This window comes from Peromyscus maniculatus, chromosome 5, assembly GCF_049852395.1.
Source record: "Peromyscus maniculatus bairdii isolate BWxNUB_F1_BW_parent chromosome 5, HU_Pman_BW_mat_3.1, whole genome shotgun sequence".
Classification (NCBI taxonomy): Eukaryota; Metazoa; Chordata; class Mammalia; order Rodentia; family Cricetidae; genus Peromyscus; species Peromyscus maniculatus.
Genome location: NC_134856.1, coordinates 125,510,968 through 125,529,942, shown reverse-complemented (window position 1 = coordinate 125,529,942; position 18,975 = coordinate 125,510,968). Strand labels below are relative to the sequence as shown.

The following is an 18,975-nucleotide window of genomic DNA, read 5'->3' as shown; positions in this document are numbered from 1 at the left end:
CTGCAGAATCTGAGGTTGAAAGCGACCTGCCCAAGAGCTAGCTAGCTCCTCATCCACTGAGAGCCTGCCATGCAAATGGGAAAGACGTTCTCGTAATATCAACCTGTGCTTGCTTTCTCTGTTTATTTTGTCTTTTGTTGCAGGAATCTGTTCCAACCAAGACGCATACTTCTTTCCTTATAGCGCCTCTCACCCCATTGAGCTGCTGGTTTTTTTCTTATCATTTAAGTGTGTGTGTGTGTGTGTGTGTGTGTGTGTGTGTGTGTGTGTGTGTGTGTAGAGGCCAATAATCAAGGTTGGATGCCTCTCTCCATTGCTTTCCACATTATTTGCACACAGGCTCTCTCACTGATCCTCGCTCGTGCTTACTGATTGGTTAGACTTACTAGCCAGCAAGCTGCAGGCACCCTCCTGTCTCTGCCTCTTAGTACTGGAATTGTGGGCACACATGGCTACAGCTAGCTTTTTACATGGGAGATCTGAACTCAGGTCCTTATGTTTGTGTGGCAAACACTTTGTTGACTGGCTCATCTGCCAAGTTCCATCTAACAGCTTTTAGTTGAGAAAGCAGGATGGCCTTCCATGAGTGCCTCACCCTCAGAACAGACACAGGCAGACTCTGGAGTAGTAGCCTTTGACGCCTTCACTTCTCTGGGCTTCCAAGTGTGTAACAGACAAATGTGGAACTAGGAAGTTAACCAATACCTTGGCGTAAAACTTCACCCTAGTGTTTTCCTCTTAAACATGTGTGTTATCTGGAGACCTTTTCTTAAACAGTCTGCTCTGAGCAGGAGCTTGTGGGAGGGAGAAATGACTTTGAGATCTGCTGCATTTTATTGATTTACATCTGGTCTTATTCCCAAATTGTTGTTGGAGGCACGTGTGATTAACTCTGTCTTAGTTTACCGTGGATCCAACTCCAAGTGTTCTGCAGTACAGTTTCATTGATGATCTAGGCATCTCCAGATTGAAGACTGATCTAAGTCCTTACTGCTAAGCAAAGAGCCTCCAGGTAGCAGCTTGTGTGGGAAGACTTCTCCTTGAGGAGTAGAAACATCGCCACAGTTAATGCATTACCAGGGAGCTGGCTGTGTGTTCAATAATTTTGGCTTTCAGGGGGACGCGCTAAACTATGGAACAAGGAATGTGAAGAACAGCAGACGGCCGCTCTCACCTTCCCACTCCTTGCCTCAAACAAGGCATAGATTAGGAAGGATTCTCCGACTTCCCCCCGAAGCAGGTGAACAGACCCTCAGAGTGGTGTTCCCTAGTTGGAGGGAAGGAACAGCCTTGTGTCAGAATACAAAGGGGCATAGTGGGAATCCTAACACAGCCTTGCTAAATTACATCTGTTTATTAACTTGAGTTCACCATGGAGAGGTGTGATCACACAAGGCAGGTGTGACCTGGCAGATATAAATATTAAAAATAATTATTAAAAAATAAAACACAGACTTGCCTTTTTCTTTGAGCTTTTATTTTTGGCTCCCATGTCACCCGAAACTTAAGTTTCTCTCTCTCCTCACTCTTTCTTCTTCTTCCTTCTCTCCCTCCACCTTTTTCTCTCCCTCTTTCTCAAAATTGTCTTACTCCGTAGCCCAAGCTGGCCTGAAACTTCTGGTGATCCTCTGCCTCATCTCCCAAGCACCAGAATTACAGGTGAATGCTACCACACCCAAGCTTGCACTTCTCTTATTAATCTGCCTTTTGATGCGTAGGTTTCGGTCATGAGCCCAGAAATGGGTGATAATGGGAATAGTTTCCCACTGTGACCTAACAGTCACCAACTTTTCTCTGGGGTCCTGGGCTCCCCCGCCATGTTATTCATCAAGGAACACAGCAGATCTAAAGTGAGCAGGAGGAAGGACGAGACGCCATTCCACTCTCAATGTATACGGCCAATTGGAGCTGGCTTGTTTTAAGCTGTTAGTAGATCTTAGAATTGGTACCCAGGGGCTGCACCTGTTCATTTATGGGCTATGATGGGTGGTGTTTTGAGGATGCCCCTCATCCCTAAATATATTGAAGTGTTCTAGTCTTGATGACCAGTTGCAGGTACCCCAGAAGATGCTTGCATCCCAGGGCTATGAAGGCTATCAGGGCAGGTTAAGGCTGCTGAAGCTGGCGATTCAGCCTCCCTTTCCTCCAGATTGTGAATTTATTTTCCTTCCATCATCTCTCTAGTCTTTGTCACACAAAAAGATCTGCTTTGTGGTGCAATGGGGACTTTCAGAATTTTACAAACCTGTCCTCTATTTCTCTTTCATCCCTTGTGGTTAAAATGTGGGGTGTTTTTTCTCTTTTTTAAGACTATGGAGTGGAGAAGCAATAAGGGGAAATGTCACCAGGAAAAAAAAAACAAAACAAAAACCAAAAACCCAAAACCCTAAAGGTTTGGTTCCCTGCCCCGCCAGCATCTCTAAAAGGAATGTTCCCACAGAGCTCCGGTAACATAAATTGGCAGACAGCTGACGCGTGTTCTCAGCCGTCTCTTTCACTGGGCAGCCTCGGTGATCATTATATTTCTCTCTCCAGGACACTTGACTCATTTACCACCTCATTCCTGGTGACGAAAGTAGTTAAGTGTTAGTGTAGGGTGAGGTGCTGGGGGTGGCGTGGGAGGTGCTGGGAGGCCATTTCCCTGCCTGTAGTATTTGTTTTCAGGGAAAGGGGCAATGCTGAGCATTTGCACAACATCCGTGCAAGGCTCCCCGGGAGGAGCTGGTGGACAGATGGCAAAATAGACTCACAGTCCCGTTGTCCACAGGGGTCTCCTACAGCCAGAGCGTCTGTGCTCAGGGTGCTACGAACACATCACTTGGTGTTATCTTCATCCCTGTCTACCCAGTGATAACTCGTGACTGTTTTCTCTCCTTGTGTCTCTACAGGCGTAGCCCAGCTCTGAGAAAACCAAGGAATGTTCCATCCCTTTAGGCTTCAGCTGGCTTCTTGGTTTTCTTGGCTCCTTCTGTTCCTGCTCACAAGTCTCTCATCTCAGGACTGAGTCTAGGCCTGGGGGGTCGATGTTGAAGAAGATTTGATGTTTCTAGGATACAGCTCCATTTTCATTACCATTCACATCTTCTTTCAATGTTCTTCACTTTTCTTCGGCCTGCTTTTACCACGTAGAGCTGGTTGACAAGACGGACTCCTCTAGTGAGAAGTCGAGGCTCCCCGCCCCCCCCCCCTTCTCCTCTCACAAGTCAGGAAGTTTGGGCTCCTGTGACAAGTGAGACTCTGAGGGAATTCCCCACAACTTCCTTCGTCGGGAGTGTAAGAAGCGTATTTTCCTTTATGCTTTGTGAGTTGGAGTGGACTTGTGCGGTAGTCAGCTTGTTAAGAGAAACAGACCGCGTGCGTGCGTGCGTGCGTGCGTGCATGCATGCGTGCGTGCATGCGTGCGCGCATGCTTGAGCGCAGGTGCACATGTGGGTGTGGAAATGCAAAGGTCAAAGTAAGATTGTCTTGCTCAGCCACTCTCTATCTTATTTTTTGAGATAGTTTCTCACTGAGCCTGGAGCTGACCTACTTGGCTGGCCAGGGTTCCCCCTGTCTTCAAGTTCTCAGCACTGGGATTTGATGCTTGCGCTATCAGGCTCAGCTTTTTAAATATGAATTTTGGGATCAGACTCAGAGTCTCATTTTTGTGTGGCATCTCCCTAGCTCCTGAAGTGTCGTAATGTGTGTTTTTCACACAGACTTGGCTGACACCTAGGACTCAGCAGTTCTCAATGAAGTACTTTATATACTGTTTTCAATTAAAACAAACAAACAAACAAACAAACAAACAAACAAACAAACAAACAAACTGCATTTTCAGAGAGGTGATGAGATAAGGGAAAAGAAGTGGACAGGGTACCAGAAGTCTACATGTTAAAGGCTGCCTAGTGCTACTTTTTAACGGAGACTTCTGGTACCCTCTCCAGGCTGATAAGAGTCCACAATGGTCTTCAGGGGCTCAGCTATGTTCTCCCTAAAATAAAAAGGTTCCCAGAAGCCTTTTGATTTGAGGCAAACAGAGGGAGGGCGGATAGTTTTCCTGTATCTTCTCAGGAATTGCTTGCAGTGCATTGACCTCCTGTGTATGTATATGTGTGTGTTCATGTATGTGCGGGGATGCTTACATATTCTCTCATGCGTGTGGAGGCCAGAGAACAACCTCAGCTGTCATTCTGCAGATGCTGTCCAACTGTTTTGTCTTCAATGTCTCCTTGGGTTGGAACTTGTCAGGTATAGGCCAGCAGGTTGGCCAGTGAGCCCAGGAATCCACCGGTCAGTCTTCCCAACTCTAGAATTACAGGCATGCAGCACCATGTCTGTATTTGTTAAAGAAACAGAGTTCTGGGGGGCTTGAACCCTGGTCCTCATGCTCACAAGGCACGCACATTGCTGACAGCCACTTTCCCAGCCCTCGTTCAATAATCTTATGGATCCGTGGGTGGCAGATTCTAGTCTCTCCTAAGCACTTGGTCCTAGAGAAAGAGGAGGCAGGCTTGTTATGTTTTGGAGAGTGATATTTATACGTGTGTAACAAAGAACATATTTTGCTAGCTATTTCTGCCATGTGAACAGGTGGCCTTGCTGTGGGGGCACTTCCTCAAGTCTCTAATCATTGATCACATATGAAAATGTCTGGGTAGCTGACAGAATCAGAGCCAGCAGCATTTACAGAGCCGGGACAGCCTGAACAAACAGATATGCCGCGTGAAAAATGATTGGTGTGCTCAGAGCTCTAGGGAAAGCAAGCGAGGAGAAGGGGGGCCCAGAAGAGCTCTGAGGCAGATTGCAAGGGCTTAGAAACCATACAGAGCAGCTCGTCCTTTTTTTTTTTTTTTCTTTTTATCTAAAGGGGAACCTCTGAAAGATTTAATTTTGGACTGACCAGAATAGATATGTATTTAAGAAAGATAATATGGAGTCACAGTGAGTAATGAGCAGCAGAGGTGATGGACAGTTGGTCTATTTGAGATGCAACTGAGCAGAAATGCAGACAGTCTGAACTGGGCATGCTGGGAGGTTGAATCAGACAGATATTAAAAACGTAGAGTGAATGGCACTGATTACTGTCTTGCCTTCCAATTAGCTGTTCTATTGTTTCTGTTAATGAACAGGCCTTGTATGCTATTGGGAGGAGTGGAGGGACCACCTAAAGGTTTAAATTTCTGCGGCCCCCATGAAGGATCGCTAATGAGATATGGGCTAAATGATGGTAGGTGCTCATGGAGGACTCTTGAGCAAGGCTTGCTCTGATGGAGGTGCCCTTGTGGCTGCGTCTCTTTTTTTGTTCCTGGAAATTGGAAACTGCCAACTCTTATCTCTGTGGTGTGCTCTAAACAGTGGAAGCCTTTGGAAAACATGGCAGAGAAGTAGGACTGGAATACAGGGGCTGAGGATGTGGTGAGCTCGTCAGCTGACCTTGGACATCTACCTGGGAACCCTACACTAGGTGAGACACAGTGTGCTTCCCCTTGAACACCCTGTGATTTCCATCTGTTTCTGTCTAGCAGCCAAACTCAATTCTTGATGGAGACGGATGTTGACCAGTTTTACATAGTAAGCAAACAGAAGGATCTGAGCATGAACTCAAATTTACTGCTTGAATGATGGGTAGATGAGGATGCTGAACAATAATAAGGCACAGAAGGAGGATTTACGACTAGGGCTGATGTACTTTGCTTTATATGTGTTGAGTATGGGGGTTCCACACACAGCCAGTCTGTGGAGGCATCAATAGAACACAGGCCAAGACTAGAGACACACATCTGAGCCTATCTCCATACAGACAGCCATTTAACTCAGGAGTGTATAAGCTGCCAAGGGCTGTGTCTTGGGTCTCTGAAATCAATGAGAGGTGTTTAATGTTTCCAGGAGAGAATTTTAGACAAGGCTGGGTACAGAGCCTGGGGAGTACAGTGCTCAGGAATGATTTACCTATGAGTAGGACAATGAAAGAGTATCCAGAGAACCAAAAAAGGAATCTGGAGAGAAAGGTGCCAAGAGCATCCAGGGCAGTTATAGGACAGAGTGCTCACAAATGCTATGGGAAAGGAGGACTTTGGAAAGAGAGAAGTCACGAGAAGGAAACAGGCCAAAGCACTCATTTATTCCACGAAACAGACCACTGTCAGAATGATCTGCATAGAGCAAGGAGCCCCGGGTATGATTTGATGCCAGGACTCTTGAGATTCTCCCAGACTTCTGTATAACCTGTTACTTGTCTAATTATTTTTCTAAAAACCATTCTCTTCTCCAACAACAGATCTATCTCCTCAAATATGTCAAGTGATAGATTTTGTTTAAGATCAAAGTGAGCTCACAGGAGTTCATAGTCATTTTAAGTAATTTCTTTGTAATGAGTTTTCAAGGGTCCCCATTGTACACTGAGGTAAAGCACATCTGAGGTTGGATTCTGAGCCCTGCTAATTAAACACGCTGTTAGAGAGTCTCTACGAAGGATTCTGATGTCAGAGGGGAAAAAGCCTTTTACAGGAGGCTTTAAAACGAAACAAAAGACAAGGCAGAGGGCAAAAATGCTTTGGTGTGCCCTGTGTGCTCATGGCAGGGTGCCCACAAAGGGCTTGGGTCTTCTGGAGTGGAATCCATGTTGTCCATGGGTGCTTTGTTGGTTCCTGGATGTTGAGCTGGGCTATCATGGGTTCAGTCTGTCTCTCATCTCCGAATCTGAAAAACAGTAAGGTTCAGGCTTGTTTTCCTAAACTTTTTAATTTCTTATCTTGAGCTCAGACATGAGGAGTATGTCTACTGGGGAATGTGCTCAGGTTGCATCAGGTAGGAGCCATTGGGCCCAGCTCTCCCCCTGGTCCGCATCCCTCAAGGATGCCCAGGGAACCTGTTTTGGCTCCGGGCAACTTCCGGCTGGGGATGATGAAAATAATTGTTTTCCCATTTAAAGGGCAGCAGAGTGGGGAAGCTGTGTGGCAAGTGCATTGCTTTTAGCTCTTGAGCAGCCAGTGTTCTCCCTGGGGAATTCGTCATGGTCTTCATCTGGAACATTTTAATTGGGAAGAGCTCTTACTTGGTATCTTCAAGAAGGACCCCAGGCACCACTTGGATAAGAAGTGCCTTGTCACTTAGGAGCTGTGGTTGTTCTGTGGCCCATTAGCTAGCTCCAGGAGAACCAGCAGCAGCAGGAATGTTAATGGACAGTGAATACTTACTGAGAACAAAGTCCTCAAGATGCCACACGGTGACAAGCCAGAGAGATGATACCTGCTCTTGAGTTGCTTAAGCTCTCAACTTGGATGAAGGCTAGAGCAGAGGAGAGACAGTCTAGTTTGTACTCCTCATTGTTGGCTAGATGTCTATAAGCAGATGCATATGTTATACACGAAATGTAACATTTCACATGTGTGGAGATACTGCAAATGTTCAGGATACCAGCTCAGTTATACAGAAAAGCTGGAGTCTTTCAGCTACGATTCTATAGCTCATGTGGACATACAAGTGTAAATCTGTATAAACGTGTGTATAAACATGTGTCTGTATAAACACACACACACACACACACACACACACACACACACACACACATAGTTTTTGAGAAAGTCTGGCTTCAAAGTCGAGATCCTCCTGCCTCAGCCTCTGAAGTACTGGGATTATATCCACACTTAGCTCAGTTCATGCATTTTTTTTTGTTCTATTCCAATTTTGTTTTCTAGTACTTTGGAGGTGGAGGCAGGAGGATGAAGAGTTCAAGGACAACTCTAATTACATAGTGAGCTTGGGACCAAACTGAGATATAGGAAATCCTGTCTCCAAAAAAAAAAAAAAAAAAAAAAAAAAAAATGCAAATACAGGACTGAAGAGATGTCTCAGTGCATAAGAGCACTCGTTTTTTAAGAGGGCCTGAATTCAGTTCCCAGCATCCATGTGGTCATTCATTGCCATCACTAACTCCATTTCCAGGGGATCTGATGCTCTCTTCCAAACTTCATGGCCACCATTCATATACATGGTACACATACGTATATGTAGGCAAACACTCATACACATAAATAAATCTAGAAACAAAAACAAAAACAAAACCCACTGACAAAAATGAAAACAAAAGAATGTCTCCAACCTTCATTTATTGATCCTAAGTATCTCACAGCCTCAGCTCTTTTAAGCTCCAGTGATTGCAGTAGAGGATGATGTAAGCTCTGCTCTCCAACCTGGGCCTAGGAGGTCTCCGATACCTGTAGAGACATGTGGGAAGAAACATGGAAGAGAGAACAGAAGTCTCATAGATATTGTTCATAAAAGATGCTAGAAAAAGAGGTTGTACTATGCTATTAAAGGGTGAGAGATCAAATTGTGAACTTCATGTTTAATATGTGACATTTTTTTTTTTTTTTTTTTTTTTTTTTTTTTTTTTTTTGGTTTTTCGAGACAGGGTTTCTCTGTGTAGCTTTGCGCCTTTCCTGGAGCTCACTCGGTAGCCCAGGCTGGCCTCGAACTCACAGAGATCCGCCTGGCTCTGCCTCCCGAGTGCTGGGATTAAAGGCGTGCGCCACCACCGCCCGGCAATATGTGACATTTTAATGAACTCTGTATAGATGGCTTCCTAGAAAGCCCGAAAAGAGGTACATAAACATCAGCCAAGCATGATGGTGCACACTCTTAGTTAGTTCTTGAGAGGAAGAGGCAGGCAGAGCTCTGTGAGTTCGAGGCCAGCCTGATCTACTTGGTGAGTTCTAACACAGCTAGGGTTACACAGGGAGATCCTCTCACAGACCGACCAACCAAGCAACCAAGCAACCAACTAACCAACTAACTAACCAACCAACCAACCAACTAAAAAATCTTCAAACATTAGCAGTGGTTACTTTTTGGATGGGAAAACATGCACATCCCTTTCATAAGGAGCATATAGGTTTTCTAATTAAAAACAAAGCAAAGTTATTCTTTTATTAATCTTATTTTTTTTTTTTTTTTTTTTTTTTTTTTTTTTTTTGAGACAGGGTTTCTCTGTGTAGCTTTGTGCCTTTCCTGGAACTCACTTGGTAGCCCAGGCTGGCCTCGAACTCACAGAGATCCGCTTGCCTCTGCCTCCCAAGTGCTGAGATTAAAGGCGTGCGCCACCACCGCCCGGCCCAATCTTATTTTTTTAAGTAAGCACATCTGCAAGGCTTTATTGTCTTCATATTAAAATAGAAGATAAAACTGAAAACTAGATGTCTTGCCCATTTCTCTCCTTATCCCCTTCTGGTTCTGGATGGTTCCAGCTCTCAATTGTTTGAGTTCTCTCATATCTGCAGTTGGTCTCATCTTCCTCCAGACTCATCCGTTGGCCTAGTCTATCCACCAAAGCCCTTCTGCTCTGTGTCCTGAAGCTGCTTTCTCTGTACAAGTCTCTTGGTGCTTCTCACACTGCATTGCCGCAGGGGGCGGGTGCTTGGCACACTTCTTACAGGACTCAGGACCATCCATCATGTTTGGAATGGATAAGCAGGCTTTCTTGGACCACAAGCCCCAAATCATGATACAAAGACTTATTATTAATGCTCGGCCTTAGTTTAGGTTTGTTTCTGGCTAGCTTTTAAAACTAATTTTAACCTGTTTCCCTTCATCAACGTTTTGCCTTGGGGCTTTTTACCTTTCATTCTGCAATCCTGCTTTCCTGCTTCCTCCATGTCTGGCTGGCAGCTCCCTCTCTCTCACCCTCCTTTTCTCCTCCTACTTATTCTCTCTGCCTGCCAGCTCCACCTATCCCTCTACTGCCTAGCTACTGGCCATCCGCTTTTTATTAGACCAATCAGGTGCCTTAGGAGGCAAGGGGAAACAAATGCAACACGTCTTTACATAGTTAAACAAATGCAACACGTCTTTACATAGTTAAACAAATACTCTATTCCACAACGTAAGCAAAGTTCTTCTTTTTAAACAGTATGCCCCAAGTGATGCCATTAACCAATACACATGTTTTTTGATTTTCTTCATTCCTTCCTGTGAAGGTTAGTATTGTCAACTTGACAGGGTCTGGATTACCAAGCAGCCAAACCTCTGGGCAGGTCTGTAAGGGAGTTTCTAGAGTGGATTAACTGAATTGGAAAGACTCGCCTTAAATGTGTGTGACACCATTCCATCGCCAGGCTCAATAAAAAAGGAGAAAGTGGGTGAGCACCAGCATTCATTGCTCTCTGCCTCCTGACTGCAGAGGCAACATGACCAGCCACTCCAGGCTTCTACTGCTGTGACAAGCTGCCATGATGGACTGTCCCCTCAAACTGTGAGGACAAACACACCCCTCCTTAAGTTGCCTTCATCAGTTCTTTTCTTGCAGCAGTTAGAGAAGTATCTGGTGCAGTCTCTGCTTAGGAAGGTAGACAGAGAAGAAGACATGTTAGCAAGATTCATCTTACAAGTCAGTGGGATGAATGCAGATATAAATTTTCTACCTCCAAACGAGGCCCATGCCTACCTATTTCTTAAACCATGGGATGAATATCTTTTTTTTTTTAGTTATTTGCTTTTATTTCTGTAAAATCTGTCTCATAGCACAGTGTTCATCACATGGTAAATAAATGCTCAATAAATATCGGTTGTGTGAATTAAGTAGTGATGTGCTCAGAGGCAGAACTTTAACTTTCTAGAAAAATCTGCTTGTGCCTCTAAATGGTTAGGACAAAGAGAATCATTTTTAAAACTATTAACACAGACCAAATCCATAGTGGAAGGATGGCAGACACGAGCAGATGTCAAATTCGCACTCAGAAAACAAAGGGGAGCTTCATAGACTGGCTTAGACTTCAGCAGGATCTGGAGAAATCGATCACAACTCTACGGAGAGGAATGAGGATGTGCCCAGCACACGGGTTAGCTGGTGCCAAGGTCTGACGGCTGAAGAAAGGCAAGTGGTGAAGATGGCCAGGTGGTTAATGGGAGCAGATGTTGTGGGGGAGGAGCTCCCGGCGGGCCTGCTGTTAGAAAGAGCAGGCCTAAGGCAAGAAGCTCATCCCAAGGAAGGTTAGGCTTTGGATGTTTGTAAATCAGCTCCTTTGCAAGGTCTGGGGGATGAGTTCCTAAAGATGCTCTCTCGTCCTTCATTCCAGAGCAAGGAAAGAGAGTCTTTACCCAGGGAGGACGCTGGGCTTTCCCAAGTGACTGTCCCCATTTTGCTTTGTCACTCAGCGGCCCAGGCAGTCTTAGAAGAGTGGAATGTGGTAGGACAAGTTTGCATGAGGAACCTTCCAGTATTATAAAGCTGTAGTGCAGCCTGGAGCTCTATCCACGCAAGGGGAGGGAGACCGGCATCCTCTGAGCTTAGCTGAGCAACCTCCTTCCTTAGCTTGTGTGTCTCCTGGTCTCACCTGCCCCCCCCCATCCCCACCCAGTTGATCTCAGTTTTGTTTCGTATGTTCGTTGCTCCGTTTCTCTGCTCTGGCTCCTTCGTCTCTGTCAGCACTGGCAGTGTGCCTGTGTCAGCTGCTGGTCTGGTCCACCCTAGCAGGGGACCAGGCATGAGGTAGCTGTCCCCAGTCAGAAAGCAGAGAGATGAATGCTCGTGCTCAGCTTGGTTTTTCATTTTCACCCTGCCTGGGAGCATACCCCATGGTATGGCACCACCCACGTTTAGGGCGGATCTTCCCACCTCAGTAACATCCCCATCGACACACCCAGGGGCCCAGTCAAGCGGACCATGAATATTAACCATCACAGGTCCCCTCGCCTCCCCTTCAGGTCTGTACAGATAATGGCCAAGTCTGTCTACACCTGACTTCTCCCCCGAGTTCCAGCTCTCGATTCCAGGTCCCTACAAGACACATCTGCTGCTGTTAGACTGAAAAGACCCTGTGCTAAAGGTGTGGTCCTCTGCTTTGGTTCTTTAAGAGGTGGAGCTAATTGGGAAGCTTCGGATTATTGGAGGTGTGCTCTCCAAGAGGATCCTGGGATGCCTGTCTCTCCCTCCCTTTCTCTGGTCACTTCCTGGCTCTACCCTGGCCATGCTGTGCTTCTACGGGTTTGAAAGCAATGGGGCTGACGAATCATGTGGACTGAAAACTCAAACAGAGTTTCCTTTTAAAGAAGCTTATTATCTAGGGTCTTTGGTTATACCAACAAAAAGCTGTTCATTGTCTCAGGCAACTTCACCACCTCAGGCCCAAAACCAAATCCATTTTCTTCTTTCCACAAACGCACTTCTCTTTTGTTTTGCTTATGGACCCTGTTCAAGTAGAGCATCCATTTGGTCAGCTCCTTCTCACGAGACACACCCTGTGTCTTAACGATTCTGCCTGTGACGTGCCTCCTGAACCTCCATACTTCTCATTACTCCTGTGTTCATGTCATCCTTAACTCTTTCTCTGGGACCAGCGAATTAGCTCTTAACAGTTAGGCCCCTTTGCTTTGCGTCTCTTTCCACCATCCCCTCTTTCCCCTCCCCTCCCCTCCCCTCCCCTCCCCTCCCCTCCCCTCCCCTCCCCTCCCCTCCCCTCCCCTCCCCTCCCCTCCCCTCCCCTCCCTTATTTGCCGCCACAGTAATCTTTCTGAAACAAGTTGAGTTATGTTGTTCTGCTGAAAAACACAGAAGCCTCCCTTGTACCTGCCTGGTCGCCATCTGGCAGGACTTGCCTCTGTTTCATCCCGTCTCCCTCACAACCTCCCTCTGCGAGATTCATGTCAACTCACTACAAACTAAAGTCATCTGAGAGGAGGGAGCCTTGATTAAGAAAACATCTCCATAAGATGGGGCTGTAGGCAAACCTGTAGGCCATTTTCTTAATTAGTGATTGATGGGGGAGGGCCCAGTCCACTGTGAGTGGGGACATCCCCTGGGCTGGAGGTCTTGGGTTCTACAAGAAAGCACGCTGAGCAAGCCATGGGAAGCAAGCCAGTTAGCAGCACCCCTCCATGGCCTCTGCATCAGCTCCTGCCTCCAGGTTCCTGCCCTGTTTGAGTTCCTGTCCTGACTTCCTTTAATGATGAACAGTGAGGTGGAAGTGTAAGCCAAATAAACCCTTTCCTCCCCAAGTTGTGTTTGATCATGGTGCTTCATCACAGCAACAGGGACCCTAACTAAGACACCCCTTTCTGCTCAGAACGCCATCCGTGCAGAAATGTCTTCTGTACCCCTACAGAGCACACCAACCCACTCTCCAGTTTTCACACTTGTTTTTGCTATTTTATTTTGTTCTGGTCTGGCCTTCCGCTTCTGTCCAGCCCCAAACCTCTTCTGTAACTGTGCTGCTACCCAGGCGGTTGTTCACTGCCCAGCTCGCCCTTTCTAGCCAGCTCAGAGGCCTTTTCCCATTCCTTTAACATGCCTCAAGTGGAGTCTATGTAAGGATGCTTTGCAGACATAGGCATCTTCTACAGTGTCTCTCTTTGTAGCGCCTGGTTCCAGCCCAGGTCCTGGCATTTACGTAGTGAATCATCGTTCAGAATGTGTTGGTGAATGAACTAATACAGTCCTCCTTCTTCTTTAAGGTTTTTCTCTCCCCAAAGACCCCCTTTTCGTAATAACTTTGCCCCATAAGGTCAAACAATTAGTAGAGTATTCCCTTTCTTTCCTCTACAGGGAGGGTGACAACTTCCTTCTTTCAAGAGGGAGAGATACAGGGGAACAGAATGGAAGTCTCTGGCCTCACTCCCTGGCTCCTTTGTCCGCCCTCAGTAAGGTGCTCATGCTGGGTGGACCATGGAGTCAAGCCCTGCTACTGTTTCCTCTGGGTCAGGTGATATGACCTCAGGTACTCTCCTCTCAGGCCCCGTGATCATGGCCACCACTAGTCAAAGGAGCCTCTACCCACAACTGCAAGCCTGTGGCTGCGGGTGTGGGTTTAATCGGGCTTCTGTCTGTGGTGGGGGCAGGTATTAGAACACCATCTGCTTCCAGGTCTTAGCTTCAGACTGCAATCGGCTTTACATGGAGATAAAGTGGAATTTCACCCCTGTCTATCCGACTCTGATTCTTTTAACTGGTCCCATCGTGAAGCTGGATGGGCAGAGGTTGGGGAGAGAATATTGGGCCAGGACAATTATTTGTTTTTCCAAAAACTAATACTAATCTATGAGTCTACCACTGAGATAGTGGGAGTTATCCAAGTCTCAGCTGTCTGAGAGAATCATCAGCCACACATAACTAGGGAGAAAAGCTCTAGCTTTATAAGGCAAAGGGGTGCGTGGGACTGAGCCCCATGCATGTTAAATATCCCATACTATTTAAGGGAATGAGGAAGGTGAGGGAGCAAGGTCTAGTTTAAAGTAATGGAGTCTGAGAAGGGCCCTGAGAAGAAATGAGTTTTCCATCTTCATCTATCACACAGGCGAAGGCCAGAAGTTTAGTAGCTCTCTGTTGAAAAGGATATGGGAAACAAGTGACCTCATACGCTGGGCTGGATATGACGTTGTTGGAGATAATGTATGCTGGCGATTGATCAGGATTTATTTAAACACATCTGAACTTAGCCTTTGACCCAGCAATTTTGTGTTTAGGAATTTATAGTATGGATATACTAGTACGTGAAAAATGATATTATGTGCAGTGCGTTCATTACCATGTTATTAGAAGCACTCTAATTGTCCCACAGCTGGGGAACTTATTAGATAAATGGAGGCACTGCTTTCATTAATTTCTCACTGTAAGGAAAAAAGAGAATGTTTCTTCGACGCCTATAAAGAACAATTTTCCAGATATACAGTAAGTGGAATGACAAAGTGGGCAACCAAAGTGGACAACATTGAGTATGTTGTGTTGAGAGAGAGAGAGAGAGAGAGAGAGAGAGAGAGAGAGAGAGAGAGAGAGAGAGAGAGAACACTGAGTATTATGGCCCATGCCTATTGTCTCATCCTCATGCTAATTACTCACGGTGAATTTAGGGCTAGCCTAAGCAGTACAGCCAACTCCAGCTCAGTGTGGGCCCCAGAGTGAGATCTCGGCTCAAACAAACAAACAAAAACAAAAGAAGAAAAAAAAAGCTAGCAAGGAAAATAAAAAGTGTTTCCTTGGAATGCTTTTGTCTAAAAATATACAATGGAAGCTGATGGTGTATGCATTTGGGAGGGAGAGCCAGGTACTTGGGGGGACAAGACTAGGGAGGTCTCTGGAGACATACTATTTATACTGAATTTTTAAAAAGTCCATGTTCGATTCAATTAAAAGGTATATATGCAAACACACTAACTTACATTTTTATGGAAAATTTTTTCATTTATTAGGTGGAAACTTGGCAAGAGTTTTCACAACCAAGTCTCAGAATACAGTCCAGGAGGTGGGCATTGTCAGAAGAGAGAAACTTATGGGACAGTGGGCATAGCACAGTGCTCAGTCTGCAGGCTCTGCCACACTGTTCAGATGTTGATCGTATGAGAAAGAATATTATTAGTATTATATTACTATTATTAAAACTCAAATAGCCTGATAAAGCCAGCATTAGTTTCCAGTCTCATCAAAGAAAGTTCACAAAGAACCTAGTAAAAAGCAATTTAAATATTTACTGTAGTTTCTTAAGAAGACTCCAGCCAGATGGTGGAGGCACACGCCTTTAATCCCAGCACTCAAGAGTCAGAGGTAGGTGGATCTTTGTGAGTTCAAGACCAGCCTGTTCTACAAATCGAGTTTCAGGACGGCCAGAGTTAACACAGAGAAACCCTGTCTTAAAAAATTTCAAAAAAAGAAAACCCGTGGGGTTGCCTATATGGGAGATAGCTGAACTTTTTTAGCTGTCTTGGCTCTGGGGCTGAGGTGTAGTTTAGTGGTTGTGTGTTTGTTTAATGTTCGTGAAGTTCTGGGTTTGAATCCCAGCACTGCAAAGACAAAGCAAAAAGGTTTGTTGGCCTTCAGCTTCTCCATCCTTCATTTTGAACAGCGGATACCTATCATTGAAAATCTCTCCTGCATCCATTCCTACCTCTCAACAAAAACTTGTGTTCACCTGCTGTGCCTTCTGGGGGCTAAACATTATTTTCTGCAAGTATATTTTCCATTGCAATTATATATCACCTCGCTGCCCAGACTTACAGTAGCCCCACCTCGTAAGTGGATTAAGGCCCCTGAGCTGAGGCTGTGGGGAAATGCCCAGTGAGCCAAGTCAGAATTTTACAGGTGGCAATGAGGGTAGACAGACATAGGAAGGGATGGAAAAAGGGTATAAAATACTTTATTAATAAGTTTCAGCACCTGTTACACATGTAAGGCATGTACAACATTGCCTGGCACATAAGAAGCACCCAATAAATCATAGCCATTAGTGCTCCTAATTAACCCTTGCTCATAACCTGATGGTAGTCACGACAGCTGACATTTACTGAGAGGCTACTATATGTCAACTACAGGTCTAGTACTTGCAGTGAATTAACCCTGGAACTTCCCAGCAATGCAGCACATCTGTTCGTCTCCCTCATTTTACAGACAAGGGACAGACAAAGGGAGACATAGTCATTGTTGGAGATCCCAACATGGGGATAGGGAGAGTCAGGCTATGGAGCCAAGCAGCCTGGCTTCATTCAGGCCTCAGTGTCAATGTGATTTCTAAGGATTTGGCCAATTAACTCCCCTGTGCTGGAGGCTTTTAAAGGTTTTTCTTCTGCTGGTTACCATAACCCTTAGTGGTCCTTAGTGAGGGATGTAAGAAAACAACAAGGATATCAGGCACTGTTAAGCTTCTGGGAAGAAAATTGCTGTTATTGTTGGCTGGGCTTCTGGAAGGCCAGAGATTCTCGGCTAGGAACCAGAGGAAGGCCTCTTCTAATAAGATCTTAGTTAATGCCTTGCCTGGTTCTCTCCACTTGCCTATTTATCATGGGAAATCATACTAACCAGATAAATGGAATGCCCATGGATGGTCTGGAGGTCTGGAATATTTGTTTCCCAGTCAGTAGTGCATCAGGAACTTTTTTTTTTTTTTTTTTAAACATATCAATGCCAAGATATGTCACGTTGTCCTGGATCTGAATCCAGCTCAGGGATTGCATAGAAACCACCACCCAGAATATAGGTTTGAGCTTGATATTGGAATGGCTATGCGCAAAGTGCGTCCTCAGAAACATGCTCTGATGAGAAGGAGAGGCGTGCTCCCAGTTCCAAGAGGAATGAGAGGAATAGACTGTAGAAGTCTTAGCATAGAGAATGAATCCAACTTACGGGAATTTTTCTAACTGCTAGAAATAGAAAACCTTTACGGTTTGGGAAAGAAGGGCTGAAAAGATTGAGTGGTGGGGGTGGAGTGGATAGGTGAATTCTCATTCCTCTTTGTAAGTTCACATATCGTCATAGATGGTGAGGTAAAGTGGTGAGAACCAGGGAACACATCCCCCAGAAGCTCAGAGGAGCTCACCCCATGGGGGCTGGACTCTCATTCTACGTGCAAACTGGAGAGAACACCTCACGATGGCATTCCAAGCTGAAGTGGGAGCATGGCAGAGAAGAGACAGGGACGAGATGTGACAGTCAAGGGAGTTTTGTGCTGTAATGTCATATCATTGCCACATGGAACTTTCTTTAGCTTGAATATGTTCCCAAAGTTTAGGTGTTGGAGACTTAATCCCCAAATTCAAATACTGATGATACTTAGAGATGGGACCCTTGAGAGAAAAATTCAGATTAAATGAGAATATGAACGTGGGGCCCCTGTGATGATGTTAGTGACTTTTATAAGAGGAGGAAGAGAGCCCTGAGGTAGCACGCTTGGTCCATCGCACCATGTGATGCTCTGCCATGTCAGGATGCAGCAGGAAGGCCCTCACCAGATGCTGGTACCAAGCTTTTGGGTTTCCTGGACACCAGAATCATGGTCCAAATAAACCTCCACTTTTTATAATTACTTGCCTCATTTACTTTGTGAGAGCACAGAAAGGTCACTAAAATATTATTTAGTAGAAGATATGGACAAAAGCTTAGGAGTGGCCTTGGAGAACTTGCTAGACTGGTCACCAAGAGAAAGGCGGAGTCCTCCTGAAGGGGACAATTAGAAAACCATTGTTGGACTTGGAACCGGTAGGGAGGTACGGACAGCCCTTGGGGTACCTGAAGGGTCAAGGAAAGTTGAGGGAAAATGCCATTTGGGGAGGGAGATCAAAGTCCCTCCAGCAATGGCCGAGGGGTAGTTCCACGCTAGGAAGCAAACGCCGAGTCACTCTGGTCTTCGTACTTCAACAGTCTCAGCAGTGAGGGCAAAGGCTGATGTCTGGGCTCAGGCAGGAGACACAGTGACTAGAGAGTATGACCCAGGGCCTCCTTTCTACTGCTTTGAGGAAAGCTAGGTCCCCTCCTCTTAGGAAAATGGTGGCAGGGCCAGACATTCTACAAAGCATGCAGAAAGACCCTGGGTTTACTTCAGAGTCGCAGTTTTGAGCTGTGTGAAACGTCTCGCCAGGCCCCAAGCTCTCAACAAAGTGTATATGCCCAACTGTGCATGCTGGTCTATGTAAATGTTGGCTTTGGTGGTGCTGGTGGAGAGAGTGTTATAGGATGAACTGCATCCTCTGAACTCATGAAGCTCTGTATTTGAGGATGGCACCTTTACAGAGGAAAGGAAGGTACAGTGAGGTCACTGGCATGGACTCTAGTCTGATCTGACTGGTGTCCTTGAAAGAAGAGGAGATTAGGGCCCAGCTGCTGTCGAGAGAGGCTTCCACACACAGAGAGAAGCCACGTGAGGACACAGGGAGAGAGACAGTTATCCACAAACCAAACAGAAAGATCTCAGGAGAAATCAACCCTGTCAACATCTTCAGCTTAGACTTGAAGTTTCCAGAGCTGTGAGAGCATAAATTTCTGCTGGTTGGACCACCCAGCTTGTGGCATTTTGTTATAGATGTCCTACACAAATGGATATAGCAAGAAAAAAGTTATTTCGATAATTAAACTTAGGATGAAGCCAACAATCACAGAGATTTAGGAAGGAGGTATTGGTGCAATATGGATTATTAGTATGGAGTTGTAATCGTATATTAAAAACAAATGAAGCTACACGATACGGTGAAGAGGCCAGGATTATTAAATAATACTACATGTGTGGCAATGAGCCAGCTGAA

At 45.6% G+C, this 18,975-nt stretch overlaps 1 long non-coding RNA gene across 1 annotated transcript; it reads left to right on the top strand.

Annotated features, from left to right (window-relative positions):
- Window positions 1-2,309: 2,309 nt before the first annotated feature.
- On the top strand, window positions 2,310-7,516 carry LOC143273485 (uncharacterized). The gene is made up of 3 exons (XR_013051615.1): window positions 2,310-3,273; window positions 5,338-5,446; window positions 6,914-7,516. It is a non-coding gene; the product is annotated as an uncharacterized LOC143273485 (long non-coding RNA).
- The last annotated feature ends 11,459 nt before the right edge of the window (window positions 7,517-18,975 follow it).